General features: G+C 52.1%; 1 protein-coding gene across 5 annotated transcripts in view; it reads left to right on the forward strand.

Annotated features, from left to right (window-relative positions):
* The window catches only part of ASTN1 (astrotactin 1), a 62,155-nt gene that overhangs the window by 1,382 nt on the left and 45,205 nt on the right, over positions 1 to 15,568 (forward strand). The gene's annotated exons all lie outside the window — the stretch shown is intronic.

Below are 15,568 nucleotides of genomic sequence, written 5' to 3' on the forward strand. Positions count from 1 at the left end.
TTAAAGCATTTTGCTCCTTTGTTTATGCAGAGTGAGGCCTCCACCCCTTGTGTACAGGGACCTGCTTCCCTCCTCACCACCTGGAACAAGTCCTGAGATGTGTCATTTTTGGTGACATTGGTGCAGAATGACAGTTCCTTGCCCACACATAACATCCTACCCTTGGCAACTGCCACCATCCCTTTCCTAGCAGCCTCACAGTGGCTGTGTCACCTCCTGTAAGCCTTGTCCATCTGTTGCTTCTGTGGCTGCACCTTCAGTGTCCCATGAAGTTTTTAAAATGCCACCCTTGTTTGGTGGCGTTTTAAAATGTGGTAAAATACCGAAAATGTGGTACTGGTGTGTTGCTTGATGTGACATTGCCCCACCGTACCCTTGTGTATAGTGGTGACCCCAGACTGGGTTTTTTCCCAGCAATTCATCACTTCCATGGCCTATGGCCCCCTCCATGTGGTAAGACCCCCGAGCTGTGGTTGCTGGGTGGGCTTGGGGCAGCACTGGCTGCTGTGCAGGTATCCCCCTGCTCCCGGGGGAAAGGCAGAGGCAGCGTGGGGTGCTGAGGCCGTGGGGAGGGTGTGTGGGGACAGGCAGGGCTGTTTGTGGGGTCGGGGGCTGTGTGGCAGGGGCAGTGGGCTGCAGTTCTCCCCTGGCCCCGGTGCAAGCCCTGTGCTGCGGGATGCTGCGGAGAGCGTTGCTGTGGCAACAAGGCAGCAGCGCTGCGGATGCAGGTGGGATGCAGCCCTGGCTTCCAGCCCCTGCCACCTCCATGGCCCAAGGGCCACCTGAGTGCTCGTCCCCTGGCCCCTCGGAGCCGATCTGTGCAGCCAGACCCCGATGGGCCCCGGGAGCTCGGGGGCTGCCAGCAGGGAGCACCTGGGTGGGGTTCAGGAGGAGGTTCCTGGGCATGAGCCCAGCCCATATGGTGGGGTTTTCCTCAGGTGATGCTTCTACCTCTCTCACCCCCTAAATGATCAGGCCAGCCCAGAGACACGAGGCCTTGAGGGGAGGAACATCAGGAGATGGGCAGAGATTCAAAAGAAGCTCTATCCCCGATGTGGTTGTCCAGCTTCTTTATTCCACGAGATCCAGGGGAAGAGAGAGGGGAAAAGAGGGCGAACAGGAAGGGACATGGCCTTATCCGGGCTCTGGACAGGGAGGGCTTCTCTGGATCTCCACCAACCCTGTCAGGGCAGGAAGGAGGGGACACTCTTACCTGATCAGAGTCACAGGGGTCCCTGGAAATGGGGAAAGCATAGCCCAAGTGCACTGTAACACTCAGGGATTTTTCAGATCCGTGAGGTACCACACACTGGGCATTGCAGGAAAGAAGCTGCCTGCCATGGCAGTCCCCACTGCACTGATGATGCCTAGCAGGGGTTTGCTTTTGCCTCCTTCTACTCTCTGCTGCCAGGCAAATACAAGGATGACAAGCCCTGTGCCAGTGCACCCTGATGCTGGCCAGGCTCTCTGGGGCATTGCTGCTTGGGACACTGATCCCCCAAAAACATGGCTGTTCATGGTGCTGTGCCAACCCCTAGCATGCAGGGGTTTGGGCTGTGGAGACACAGAGGTGATCCCAGTTCAAGTCTTCCTGCCTGGAGTGCTGGGGCTGGGCTGGCAGGAGGAGGCACCTTGTGGGACCCCTGTTTTCCTTGGTGACTTCTGGGAAATGCCATGTTACCTCTCCCTGTGAGACAAAGGCTTGCCTTGAAGCTGGCATGGCCACTTTGCCATCTGTGGGTGTTACTGTTTTGTGCTGCTTTACCGTGTGGGGTTGTTGTTTTTATTATTATCATTATTATTATTATTATTATTATTATTATTATTATTATTATTACTACTACTACCGCCACTATTAGCCTGGACATTGCTTTTGCATGGCAGAAGCTCTGAAATACACAGAAGCAAGACCCAGGTTTGGCAACTCAGAGGCTGCAACCTCTGGATTTGGAGGTTCCTCAGCCCAAAAAACTCAAGAGCATCAGTGCTGTCACTGCACACTTGCTGGGGACGTGGCTATGTCAGGCTGAAGCCTGGAGCTGGTGTGAGTGGCTGTTTTTGTTCTCACAAGCCCTTGTGCAGGGACTGGAGGCTGTGTTGGAGCATCTTCCCAGAAATGTGGCTTCACACAGGGCTTCTTGCACCATCCCTGGCAAAAACCAGACCCGTTAATTGCACCCACCTGGCTTCAGTTTGAATGTGTAATAAATAATGTCCTGGAGTGGGAGATAATCCCCACACGCTCCTGAGCCTGGTCTGGTTCAGTGTCTGAACCAGGGAGCTGCTGCTGCTGCTCTGGTGGTTTTCAGATCTAGGGGTTCCCAAGGGAAGGTGAGCTACCACCCTGGCTGACAGGCTTGGAGCAGACCCAGGTGCTGGCCCTGGTCAGAAATTTGGGCTGGAATTGCTTCACAGAGGCTCATGGCAGTGGCTCTGCCTTGTGGGCTCTAGATCAGCTCCCTTTGGGGGTCTCTCCGTGCCTCAGTTTCCCCTCAAAGAGGGTGTGAGCGTGCAGGTAGGTGGCTACAGTAGGGGGATGAGAGAGGGGAGCAGCTGGGAAAGGGTCTGGACCAGGGAGCCCAAGGATGGTGGGGTATCATCCGCCTCCACTCCTGGTGTCCCCCTCAAATTCCTCCTAAATAATTCAGGGGCTTTTGAGCTTGGCTAGTTTTCATGTGTGGTTCCCCTGCCTTGGTGGCACCTCCCTGCCACAGTGGCCAAACCAGGGCTCCCACTGATGGATACATAGATTTTTCTCCCAGCTAAAGATGTGCTGGGATCTTTGGAGAGCCATGTATGGTGCTTGGTAAAGCTGAAGTGCTGGGGGCAGTTGTTGAACTGGGCATGCCAAAAATGGCTGTGACTCCTGACCCCTGATAACCCCTGACAGGGAGCTCCAGTAACATCAATTAATGATGAGCTTTATATTTATCTTTACACAAGAGGGTGAGGCAGTGCTCACTGCCCGCTTTCCATGCACTTTTTTGGGTCTCACCCTCCCTGCTGTGTCCATCCCACTGCCAGAGACAGCTGTGAGGGTTTTGGTGCTTGGATCTCCCAAACATGGGGACCTGCTGTCTGCTCCTCTGTTCCTCCAAAAGCAGATGGGCTGTCTATGGGGTTATGACTTCTGCCCTAGGATTAGGTGAGGTTCTTGGACAAGGCTTTTCCCTGCTTTGCAGCTCTTTTTGCTAATGAGTGGAGCGAGTTAATTGTGCTGACCGCCTTCCTGCTGCCTCGCTGCCTGTGTTTGCTCAGGAGCAACTCAGGGCTCTCACCAATAAACCCCACACTAGTTTGTGTTTATCCCTAAGGGGTCTCCAACACCATCTCCCCGTTTTAGTGTTGGGTTTTCTCCCAGCTCCTGAATTTTTGGGAAGTGCCGAGGGTGTGGGAGCCGGGATGGGGCCGCTTGCTGCGCACCGGGCTGCTGACATTTCAAATCACCTGCTTTCATCCTGCCTCCATCCTGCCTTAAATCAAGCAAACCTTCATTTGGAATGGTCGCCTTTCATCTCATTTTGTGTTTGTTGCATTAGTTGTATTTTTTCCTGCAGGGAGGAAGCGTTTTGCTGGTTGGTGGCTATTAAGAAATGCTAATTTGCAGCTCAATATTCCCTGTCCGCTCGCCTTCACACCCCCTTCTCCCTCGCTGCTTGGCTCGGCAGCATCCAGCCACATTTGATATGTCATTAACTGGATTCACACTCCTGCAGGCTGCTAATTTTTTCGGGCCCCATCCTTTGCAGGTTATAAAGTGGCAAGAGGGGTATTTACGAGCATCCTGCTTTCCCTCAGCCCCCTTGGGGTCGAGGGAGATTTGTGATGCAATTAAAAACCACACCAAAGACGGAGGCTTTGACTCCTTTGCCTTCTCTGTAATGCAATAAATGTTTGAAAAGTAAAGTCTGGAAATACCTTTTTGAGTGTAAAATCGACTTGAGAAATGAGAAAGCAGAGCTGATGAGTTGAACTTGTGCTTTCTGGGTGCCAGATATTTCAAGATCTTGAGATACTGGGCAGTTTTTTGCATGCTGTTTTTTTTTCCCTGAGTGTGGAGGAGCTGAAGGAGCTGCTTCTGGCTCTGCAGGTTTCCAGCCCAGTTGGTGTGCTCTGAATTAGGGCAGTGCAGCCCCTCATCTCCCCACTCCCCACTGCCCTCCCGGGAGCCTCTGCAGTAGAGGATGGGAGATGGTTCTTAACTTCAATGACTTTAATAGATTATCATAAACTCCAGCCTTAATACAAGCTGTCACGATTTCAAATTATCTTACTTTTAAATTAAATAGATTCCTTTTTAAATACAAAATCAATTCTAATTTTTTAGAGGGGTGAGATTTTTCAAAGGCACCGATGAGCTGGGCATATTTAACTGCTCTTGAATATCTCCCCGAAATATCTAATCAATTTTTTTTTTGGGTTAAATCCTAGCTAAGCTCTTGGCTCTACTTCTGGAGGCTCTGGCCCTTACTTCCCTAGGTTAATAACAGGATTTGGGGGGGGTGGTTGTAAGGGTGTGAGACAGATCAGGGAGGGATGTGGCTGCTGCTGATCAGGGTGACGGCCACCGGCGCGCCCGCCCGCCCGGCTCTGGCCAGATGTGACTCCTGTCAGCTCTCATCCTTGTCCCACACACTTCCCTGCTGCTGTGGCCTGCTGGAGATTGTGTCCCCCTGCTCTGTCCTCCACTCCCAGCTCCTAAAAGGCCCTGGAGGAGGGAAGCAGGAGCCAAGGAGCTGCAGGGTTGCATTATCCCATACTTTTTTCCAGTTCCATGTCAAGTGAGAAGAGCATCCTATTGAGCGTTCTTCCTCTCACCTGCATCTGGATGCTGGCTGGGGGTCCCAAAGCTGTTGGCAGACGGGGCAGCTCTTTGGTCCCTGCACTTTGTTCTCACTGGGAAGGAGTTCTTGGGGTGTTGTGGTGCCATTCCCTGGCTTGGCTTAATTCCCAGGGGCATCACCACCAGAGGCCCCATCCCCACCATCATATGTCACCATCTCATGAGAGCAGAGCCTGGCAGAGGGCTGCAGCAGGGCTGACTCCACCATGGGGCCCACAGCGTGAACCCTGCACCTGGGAATAGGTGTTATGGTGAAATAATGAAGCAAATATTAAGAAATTCTTAAGTACCTAGAGAATAACCAAGTTAAATGATACCAGGGGAGCTCAATTGCCGTGCTTAGATTGATTGAATTACTAAATGAGCCTGACTAATGGAATGGAGTGGATATATCGGACTTTTGCTCAAGATCCTGCAATAATTTCTCTAATAAGATTGTGAGCCATTAATTGGACTTGGCTTTGATCCTGGGCACTGTCGCATGCTCTGAAAGCCACGGGTGTGATCTGTGCTCTGGCAGGCCCAGCGAGGGGACAGCTGCTGTCATCTTCCTGCTGGGTGGCTTGGAGGGCAGCGGGGGACTCGCCTCAGGAGGTGCCAGCAGCTGTGGTGGGGAAGGGAACCCAAAACACCCCACCTCAGCTGCCTTCCTGCCCCTTAGCAGCGCCCATCCTGGCAGTGGGATTCACTGAATCCCTTCCTGCTGCCCACAGCTGGGCTGGCTGGGGTCTGAGCCCCTGTTCCCATGAATTTGAGATGGATGCTTGGGGTGTATGCCTGCTGAAAATCCAGGAGTGCCACGTTCTTGCTGCCTCCTCCTGGAGTGGTTGCTGCTGGTGGTGGAACATTGCTGTGGCGCCCAGAGTGCTCCTGGCTGTCTGGTTTGCTGTGGGAGATGTTTGTCCCCGAGGCTTGGGGGCTTCCAGAGTTTCCAGCAAAGCAGAGAGGGATCTATGAAAGGGACACATCCTACCCTGGCCCTGCCCTGGAGCACCTGGTGGGGCAGGACATGCTTGTCTAATAGCTCATCTAATAATTGGGTGAAAACTGCTGGTGGGACCCCATTCCAGCCCCTCCTCTTGGCCATGCAGCATAGCCACATCCCTTTTCCTGGGGGTGCAGAGCCTGGAGTGAGGTGACCTGCTCAGAGCCACTGAAGCACCGGGGACACCCCATGCCTGGTAACATTCCCTCCTCCAGGCACTGGAGCCCAGCACCAACCTCAGCTGTGAGTAGGGGCAGCCTGGCTGGAAAAGGCTGCAGGAAAGCTGACAGCATCCCAGCGAGGAGCAGGGAGTCCCCTGTGGCCAAACTGGGGGCGATGGGGGCTCAGGAGGGAGGCACAGTGTGCACGTCCCCATCCTCACCTTGGGGCACCTTGTCCCCACGCTGTGCCCACTGCAGACCCCCTCTCTTGCTGGGCACGGGCGTTTCCGTGCCACGGGGGATACACAGGGCCTCTTGTATATATTTTTTTTTTTTTCCCTTAAGCAAGGGAAGAAAAAGTAAGAAATAAGGATTTCATCTCTGGGAACCCGTTGCCACAGCAACCGTGCATCCAGCTGGCTGCAGCGGGGCTGGGAGGGGATCTGGCTGACCCAGAAAGCAGGGGGGGAGTGGGATGTGGGGCTGCTTGGCTTTCCAGGGTCTGGCAGGCTGGGCAGGGACTCAGCCAAGGGGGCTGCAGGGCTCCTGGCCCCCTCTTTTGTCTCCTTTCCTGAATGTCTCAACCCACATCCAGGCAGGGATGCTCAGGCTTGGTCCAGTGCCTGCCCCGAGACCTGTCCCGGTTCTGGGGGCTGGGCTGCCCATGCTGGCACTCCTCAAAGACCCCCAAAGGTTTCTGGTAGGTTTTACACCCCTGGAATTGTCTGTGGTTCCACTGCTGAAGGGGACCCTTGGGCAGCCATACCGATGCCACTGTCTCATCTCTGCCCTCCTCTCCATGTGCCAATGGCATTTGCTCCTGGGCTGCATACCATATTTTATTTTATTTTATTTTTATTTTATTTTATTTTATTTTATTTTATTTTATTTTATTTTATTTTATTTTATTTTATTTTATTTTATTTTATTTTATTTTATTTTATTTTATCATTTTTAATTTTATTTTATGTTATTTTAATTTTTATATTTTTATTTTATTTTATTTTTTATTTTATTTTATTTTATTTTTACTTTATTTTATTTTTTTACTTTATTTTACTTTATTTTGTTTTACTTTATTTTACTTTATGCTCTTCTATGCTATTCTATTTTGTTTCATTCAGTTTAATTTTATTTTCTACTATGTTTTATTTTTTCATGGTCGTTTAGCCAGCTAAACAGAGACTGAAATCCTCTCTCTTGGAGCCTTGCTGCAGAGCAGTCCTTCAAATGAAGGAATTTTTGCCTGGTGGGATTAAGGCAGTGCCTGGATGATGACAGCTCTGTCATTTAAGACTGGTTGTCCTTTTACTTCCAAATTGCTGGGCTCTGGCATCTCTGCAGCTGTGGCTGGTGGCTCACCCCAAGCTGGGGGATTTGTCTAGATAAGGGAAGATTAGTCTAGATAAGGGAAGATTTTTGATTTTCAGGTTCTGGCTGTCCCACCACAGCTTTTTGCTGAGAAATGACCCAGAGGAGAGCGTGCCCTGCTCCGTGGGCTGGTTGGTGTTTCTGATCCTTTCCTGCCCTGCAGCAGGGGGTCCTTGGGATGGATGCACGGCCTTGGAGCTGGTGTGGGATGTGCTTAAGCTGAACCCACACTTTGCTCTGCTGTGGGTCTGGTTTGCTGCTGATGGGTGAGGAAGGGCTCTGAGCCCGTTCCCTCCATGGTTCCTGCCTGCAGAGCCTGAGATCCACCGGGATCTGAACATTTGTCACCAAAGGGAAGTAAGGGATCCTTGAATAAGGGACCCTCTAGCTGGTGGTGGCTCATGGGTCACAGAGGTTTGGGGTCCGCAGCCCCGACGTGAGAGGGGACACAGCCCCTTTTCTGGCCAGCTCTGAGGCATCTCAGTAATTAGGATGACTAACGAGCATGGCAGAGCAAGCAGCTTGGGGGATTCAGAGAGCTGGCTCTGCTCCTGCAGGGAGCTGATCCAGCTGAAAACTAACCTGCTGGAGGAAAGAAATTGGAGAATCCTAGAACCTTAGAATGGCTTGGGTTGGAAGGGACCTTAATGCTCATCTCGTTCCATGGGCAGGGACAACTTCCAATATCCCAGGCTGCTCCAAGCTCTGTCCAGCCTGGCCTTGGACACTGCCAGGGATACAGCCACAGCTTCTCTGGGCACCTGTGCCAGGGCCTGCCCACCCTCATGGGGAAGAATTTCTTCTTAAGGGCTGGGTGAAGGGCAGGAGAAGGTGGCAGAAGGTGCCACTGCTCTTAGTTGGACATGGCACATCTGCTTGGCCCCGTGAGGGCTGTACTGCCTTGTGAGTGCTTCCCAAATCAGGTCAGTGGTCCAAGGAAAACCCCAGCCTGTTTGCCAGAGCCCTTTGGGGTGGAGGCCTGGCTGATGTGTGCAGGCAGGATCTTGACCCTGATTTTTGGGAGAGGCACCTCCCTTTCCTCCTTCCTGCACCCCTGCCCTCCTCTGCTGCCAAAAACGCCCAGCTGCGATGTCACCGTCACAACACAGTGGCTGCCTGGGAAGGAAGATATTTGCAACCCCGAAATATCCCCAGGACAGGCTCTTGTGTGATGGGAGACAGTTACCATGGAAACCTCCTTCAAATAAAAAAAAATAAAAAAGAAAGAAAAAACCCGGAATTTCGGAATTTAAAGCAGCCCTTGTAGCTCAGAGGAACTGTAGACCTTATTATGGGTTTTGGCAACCCCCCTTTTTCTTTTATTTGCTCCAGCTAAAAGCTCCAGGAGACAAGGCAATTAATTTGGCATCCCAAGGGGAGTGAGAGAGCAAGGGTACAGTGCTGGGAACCAGTTTCCCTGGCTGGCAGGCAGGAACTTCCCATGCCACTGCCCCACAGCCACCAAACACCAAGCAGCCTCTCATGGGGCTGCTCCAACACAGAGGAAGGAGCAGGGTCGTTTTTTAGAAGAGGTGGCTTAAGGATTAAAAGACCCTTTCTATAGGTCCATGCATGGAGTGTTTGGGAGGGGATGGATGAGTGGAGGGCTCAGGGCACTGCAGGAGGGCTGAGGATGCAGAAAAGCACCGCAGGTTGTGGCTCCAGCACAGGGATGGGTGGCTCAGCATGGGCTGCACGGGGCTTGTCCTTGTGAGGGTGGCAGGAGGAGGCAGTGCAAGAAGGGCATAGCGTGGCAGGGAGGCTCCTGTGTGCATCAGGTGAGCTGAGCTGGGTGGCTTTGGTAGGGAAGGGGGATGCTTGGCAGGAGAGACAGCCCACTCCCAAATTTTCCTGCCAGCCTCTACAGTGCAGCAGCGGCTGTAGGGTCTGTAAATTGCTGCTGTGCTCTCGGCCCATTTGCTCCCCTAATGATGTCCCCAGTGTCTGCAGCCTCTGGGAAATCTCCTGTTTGGACTGGAGAGGCTGCTGTGCCTCCCACCACCCTGGGCTGGCCCCAAGCTCCCCCAGGCTCTGCTTTCCCAGCGGTGGTTGTGCCATGCAGGGCTGTTCTGCCATCCCAGTGCTGCACCTCCCAACCTTTCCTGAACTGCTGAGGCAGAAATAGCCGGGCTCTGTCTTTTCTGCCTCTTTGGGAGAGCTCTGGAGAGGGGCAGCGAGGGGACTCGAGTGCTGTCATGCTGCTGTGGTGTTGCTGGCTTTCCTGCTGGTCAAGGGGCAAGCCAGGAGTTTGTCTTTGCAGACATGACATGTATGGCCTGGCAATCTGGGGGGAGTTAGAAATGTCTGCAAGGATCTCATCCCACCTCATGCCAAGGTGCAGCTTCAGTGGCCTGAGATGTGTGTCCAAGCATCTGCAAGCAAGGCAGTGCCTGAAACATCCTTCCAGGGAAAAAGGAAACCAGTTTTATTAGTTTTTCAGCAGGAGCTGCTCTCTTCAGGGTCTGCTGTGGTGCTGTGCTCAGAGTTGGTGGGCAGGACAAGTAGCTCATCCCCCTCCATGGATGGTGGGAGGGGAGTCAGCCTTGGACTTGGGTTGGCCTCCACAGCTTTTATTGTCATGTTTCTGCCTTTTTGTGCTTGCAGAGTAAGGCACATCTCTGGTTAACCCTGGAGGACTCAGCCCCAGCCCCAGCATGCCCCCACAGTCCATCCATGCTGTGGCACAGACTGGGAGAAAGGGGTGTCCTGCAGGAGCTGGGGGCTGAGGAGGCTCCTGGGAAGTGGTGCTCATCTCCCTGTGGGATGGTGGTGGGATGGGTCTGACCTCCTTGTAATCAAAGCTCAGGGCTGGGTCTTCCAAGGGCTGGGTCTTCCCAGCTTTCACAGGCTGGGGATGGAAGGCAGTGTGGATGTGAAACCACCGTGCCAGCAGTAGGGAGGTACCAGGGTAATGGAGGGAGGGCAGGAAAAGAGGGACCATGAGGAGGGAGAAGAGGCACAGTGCCAGGAGGCAGCAAACAACTGGAGGAGCCACACAGAAGCCAAGGGGCATGAGGAGCAGTGGTGGCAGGGCCACTCGCGGTGGGTGTGACCCACAGCAGCTTTGGCGGCTCCTTGAAGTTGCACGCAGAGCCTGGTGAGGTGACCTTTGGAGTGAATCACAGCAGGAATGAATGGCTGGTTTCACACCAGGTGGCAGCATGCAGGTCCTGGGAACAGCACTGCAGGAGACATGGCTGTGTAGTCACTGGGTGTCGGGCCAAGAAAAGGAGAAGATGCCGGGAAGAAGCAGCAGGAGGAAGTGGCAGGCTGGCCTGTTGAGCCCTGGGCTCAGCAGCAGCCAGAACTGGCAGGGTTAAGGCAAAGATGTGGCTGCAGATGCAGGAGTGTGCAGTTACTGGTGCTCAGAGTCCAGCAGGGCTCTTTGCTCTTGAGCCGCTGACTCCTCATCTTGATTTGATTTTGTTTGCTGCTCGTTTGCTAAAATGAGCTCCTGCTTCTCTGGTGCAGGGGGAAGAGACAGCAGCCCCTTGCTCAGAAACTCCCTGGCCATGATCATGGGAGTGCTGTCCTGGCTAGGGCAACTCTTTTGTGCTTGGCTGGGCTGAAGCACCCTGACTCCATCCCCTTTTTTCTGGCCATCTCCAATTTCAGCACTGGACCAAAAGCATGAAATAGATTTTCCTTCCTTTTTTCCCCCCACGTAAATGCAAGGGAACTTTCTGCCTATGGTTGTGATTCCCACTTCCCTGCCAAGGGTGCGAGCCCTGTGTGAAAAGACAGGCAGGTAAATACAGAAATACAGGCAGGGCTGTGCTGCTGTGTGAGGGCACCAGAGCTGATGGGTGCTGAAACCCAAAGCAGTGTTACATAATCCGGACTGCAATGCAGAAGCTCTTCCTTAATTTTTAATTATCCGGTTGCCGCACGTACGTGGTGCTCAGCTCGACGTCGGCCCGTCACACGTGCAAAGGGCCTTGGCTGGTGAAGGTGACAGGAAAGCCTTCCCTGGTGCTCCTGTCCCTGCTGGCATGGCAGGAAGCCATGGATCCCCATGGCACTGAGCTGTGGTGGCGGGACAGGATGCTCTGCACCCACCCTGGGGACTCGGGGGTGTCCCACTGGGACACGGGGAGAAGGTTTGTGTGCAGGTCTCCAAAGGCCTTTGAGGTTTCTCTGGTTCACAGTGTTGAAGAAATGGAAGGCACCACGGTCATTTTACATCTCTGTAGAGCCCCAGCTGCCTCTCAGGGTGGGTTTGTTGGGGTGTAGGAGAAACTGTGGAGGAGCTGTTGCAGACCTGTGCTGTGAAGCACCATTTCTTCCCCTCCCTGTTTCTCTCCCTCTTTCAAATCCCCATTCTGCACTTTCTCTCCTTCCTACAAAGGCAGCTGCCTCAGAGCAGCTTAGGCTTCAAAGTTCCCAAAATAACAAAGGTTAAAATAAATTAAAAAAGGAAAAAAAAAGGAAAAAAAAAAGAAAAAGCTTTGCCAGAAGATCAAGTCAGTGCCCCACTTTCACCTGGGCTCAGAGCTTCAAAGCAGCTGCAAAGAACCCCCATGATGTCCATGGTCAGGCTTCTCAACGCCTGTGGTCCTGCCTTCACCCTCCTGCAGTGGCAGGAGATTTTGTAGTAGCCAGGATGAGGCTGCAGGTAACTGGAAGGGGTGGAGGGTCCTGCTGCTTTCATTGCCTGTGGGGGCAATTGGAGAAAGTCTCTTGGGGAGGAGGAGATTGGGTGATGGCTGCGGTGATGGTCAGAGCTGTGTGGGTGAGGTGGGTGCCCCAGAGCCCTGTCTCCTGGCCAGGCAGGTGGGCAAACAGCTCCTCTGTGCCCACTGTGTGCTCTGTGCCTCTGCTGATTTATACAGATCATCAATATGACAATTATATACACCTGCAAATTTAATTACCTCCATTTTCATCAGGTGGTGACAGATTTATGCCTCTATTCAGTTCCTGTAAATCTCAAGGAAGCTTGACTAGACCCAAAAGTCTTCCCATTCTTTGCTGTGCACTGGCTGGTCTCTGGCCATCTTGACAAGCTCTTCTTTCAAGAGTGATAAATTCAAGATGCACAGTTAACTTTTTCCCCTTCTACATCTTTCTTATTTTTTTTTTCCCTTTCTCATTCTGCCTTTCCCATCTTTCAAAGCTTCCCCACAAAATGGAGCTTGAAATTATGTAAGAGCTCCTAAGCACCAAAGAGTTTATGATGTTAGGCTGCAGCTAGCAGCAGCCCAGGCCTGCCTTCTGCATCCCTTCCTCTGAGACCAGCATTGTTCCCTCCAGGGCAGGGGGGAGGAAGAGGAGGATCACCTCTTGGAAAAGCTGTTGGCCTAGCTGTGGGCAGGTGTTGGAATCTGTGCTATTGATGATCCTGAGATTGTAGAAAGTCTCTGTCTTTCTGCCCCGTTGCCAAAGCAGAAGCCATAATTGGTCTGTGCTGTTTCAAGGTTGTTTATTCTGTTTATCTCTAACATGTTCTGCTGCCCTGCCGCAGCTCTGTCCTGCAGGGCAGCGTGTGGGGCTCTGCCCTCAGTGGGATGGTACAAACATTAAATACCACAAACTACCTGTGCTGGATTTACAATAACGTGCCAATATCTGTCACTACGTTGAACAGTGTGTCCCCAGCCTGAACCAACAGAAAAATGCCAACACCGCAGTGAAACATGGAGGGCATGAAGAAGGAGAAAAAGGACAAGACACACCTAATTTCCTCCATCTTGTCCCCTTTGGACCCCTAATCTAGAATCCTAAAATTTTACTTTTGCACCTGTGCCACACCTAATTATTACTTATATCAAACACTCAGAGCTTGTAATTCATCCTGTAAGATTGAAAACTCTTTTCCATGGACAGAGATCACAGACAGTGTCTCTGGGGGCTCTGTCCAGGGGGGTTCCTGACCCCTGCCAGGGTCCCAGACCTGCCAGGGCAGCCAGAGGGAAGCCCTGGATTCCCACAGACAGGAGAGCAGACAAGGTTGTTTTGCTCCTGTTCCACTCCCTGGGAGGGCCATCCTATGTCTCAGAAAACAGCAGGTCGTGGCTTTCACCTCAGGGGAGATGAGGAACAAGTAGGTGTGCTTGTTCCCTGTGCTGAGCACAGAAATGCCAAAATGACATCTAATTTCCCTGACCTCTCAGCCTCGGCACAACGAGCACTCACCCAGGTGACTGTGTAGGAGTGAGCTGAAGGTCACCCTTGAGGTGCAGCCCCTGTCATCACTGTGGAGCATCTCCCCCACGTCCCCTGCTGGTCCCACCACCACTGCCTGACCTCCCCTGTACGATATGCTCTGATGCCTTGCTAAGTGCCTGGCAGATGGGCTGGAGTGGCCAGCCATTCCCTTCCCTGCCAGTCTGTGATGGATATAAATAGTCCTTTGCCTCCCCGTGGAAATCGCTGGCTGGCTTGTAAAGCTGAAGGGAATCTTGGCAAGTATCTTGAGGCTGCAGGGTCTGACAGCACAGATTTGGGATTTGGAAAGGGGAGTTACTGGCTGGGTGTTAAGAGGATCACCTCTGTCACGAGGAGGGAGCTGCCCTGGGGTACCTCCTCCTTCCAAGAGGCAGTGCCTGGGGAAGCAGAGGGTCCCAACCATTCCCAAATGGATGTAGGATGCATCCTTGAATGGTGGCCTGGGTAGCACAAAGCTGGCTTTGCAGTCACTCTTGAACCCCAAGAGACTGGGCAGTGTGGGGATAGTGGGTCATTGTCCCTTGGCATCTGCAGCCAGCACTGATTATTGAGAAAAAAAAGAGATGAAACTGCAGGATATCTATATAGGGTCCTTTCCCTGCTGCCCAGGTCTGTGCTGCAGGGATTTCTCAACCTAGGATGTGTCTCTGGGCTCTCTGGCTCAATAGCTGCTGGTGGCTCTGTCTTCCCTGAATTCAGTATCTTTCGTAGTGCTTTCATGCTTTGTGGTGGATGAAAAAGAACCTTTTGTTGGTTTTTACACTTGTAAATCCTTGCAAAGTGAGAAGCAGTGAATTGCCTTTCCCACTGCTCCACAGGCCTGGTGGTTTTACAGGCTTTTCTCATGTCCTCACCCTGTTGTTTGGTTCCTTTACTGAGGAGTCCTGACACAGTTGCTTTCTCCTCTTCACGAAGCCATTTACAGTATCTCATCTTCCTTGTACCCCTCCTCCAAACCTTCCAAGCGTTGCCTCCTCCGTTTCTATATGGTTGACCTGAATATCACTTGCAGGATTCCAGATCAGCTTGCTTTCACCAAGGTTGAGTTTCACCTGCCCACTTCCTTGCCCGCTTTCCTCCTGCACTTCTCAGCTTTAGCTTTGAGAGGAATAAATTTAGCCTTGGTGACCAACTTTGTCATTCGCCTCCTCTTCCAGAGTGTTTCTGAGCAGCCAAGGTCCTGACAAAGATCTCCGTGGGGCTTCTTGGTAACCTCCTTTCATCATGAAAATTAAACCCTTATTCCTTCCCCACCTGATGGGCTTCAAGATGACTTTTCTTCTTATCCCAGCACCACTTTGGTGCTTTGGGAAACTTTGAGGGTGGATTTTGATGAGAACTCCTTGAAATGTGTCTGTCAATTTGGATCACCCTTACCTACTGGCTTACAGTGTTGGGTGACCTGTATTTACTGATGCACCTACAGGTTCCTCTAACAAAGTGTCCAGGCCACAAGCAGAATTTACTGGTCTTTAATTTCCTTGATGCACAGCAGCTTTTATAGGAAATTGGGGTTTCCTCTGGCAGGTTTTTCTTCTCGAGTTGCTCGCCCTTTTGGAGTGATAGTGGTTGCATTGATGGAGTTCTGCAGTTTGTAAGTGAGCACCACCTGAGCTCGGGGTTTGTGCCCTCCTTCTCACTGATTTGCTGGGAGACAATTTAGCCAGAGCAGTAATTTTCCATGGCTGATTGGGATCCTCTCCATCATTTGGACCCTTTCCACGGAGACCTGATTTTTCCTCTGGAAGAGGTGACGTGACAGCATTGCAGGGTGAGATATCAACTACAGATGTGGTCCTTTCTGGGGTTTTTATGTCAGTGTGGCATTGTGGAAGTGTATTCACGCATTCTCTTTATTTTGCTTTCGCTCCCTGTCGTGGCTGGGCGTTTGGTTCTTTTGAACATGACCGTGTCACCCGAGTGTTGGACCAGGAGGTGGATTTGCCTCTCCTCCCACATTTCCTCCGCAGTTCACAGTTAGGGCAGATGGGAGCAAAGCAACAAGACAGGAGTGAAAATCAAACAGCAGCAGATGTCCCA

Source organism: Taeniopygia guttata, chromosome 8 (genome assembly GCF_048771995.1).
Source record: "Taeniopygia guttata chromosome 8, bTaeGut7.mat, whole genome shotgun sequence".
NCBI classification, from domain to species: Eukaryota; Metazoa; Chordata; class Aves; order Passeriformes; family Estrildidae; genus Taeniopygia; species Taeniopygia guttata.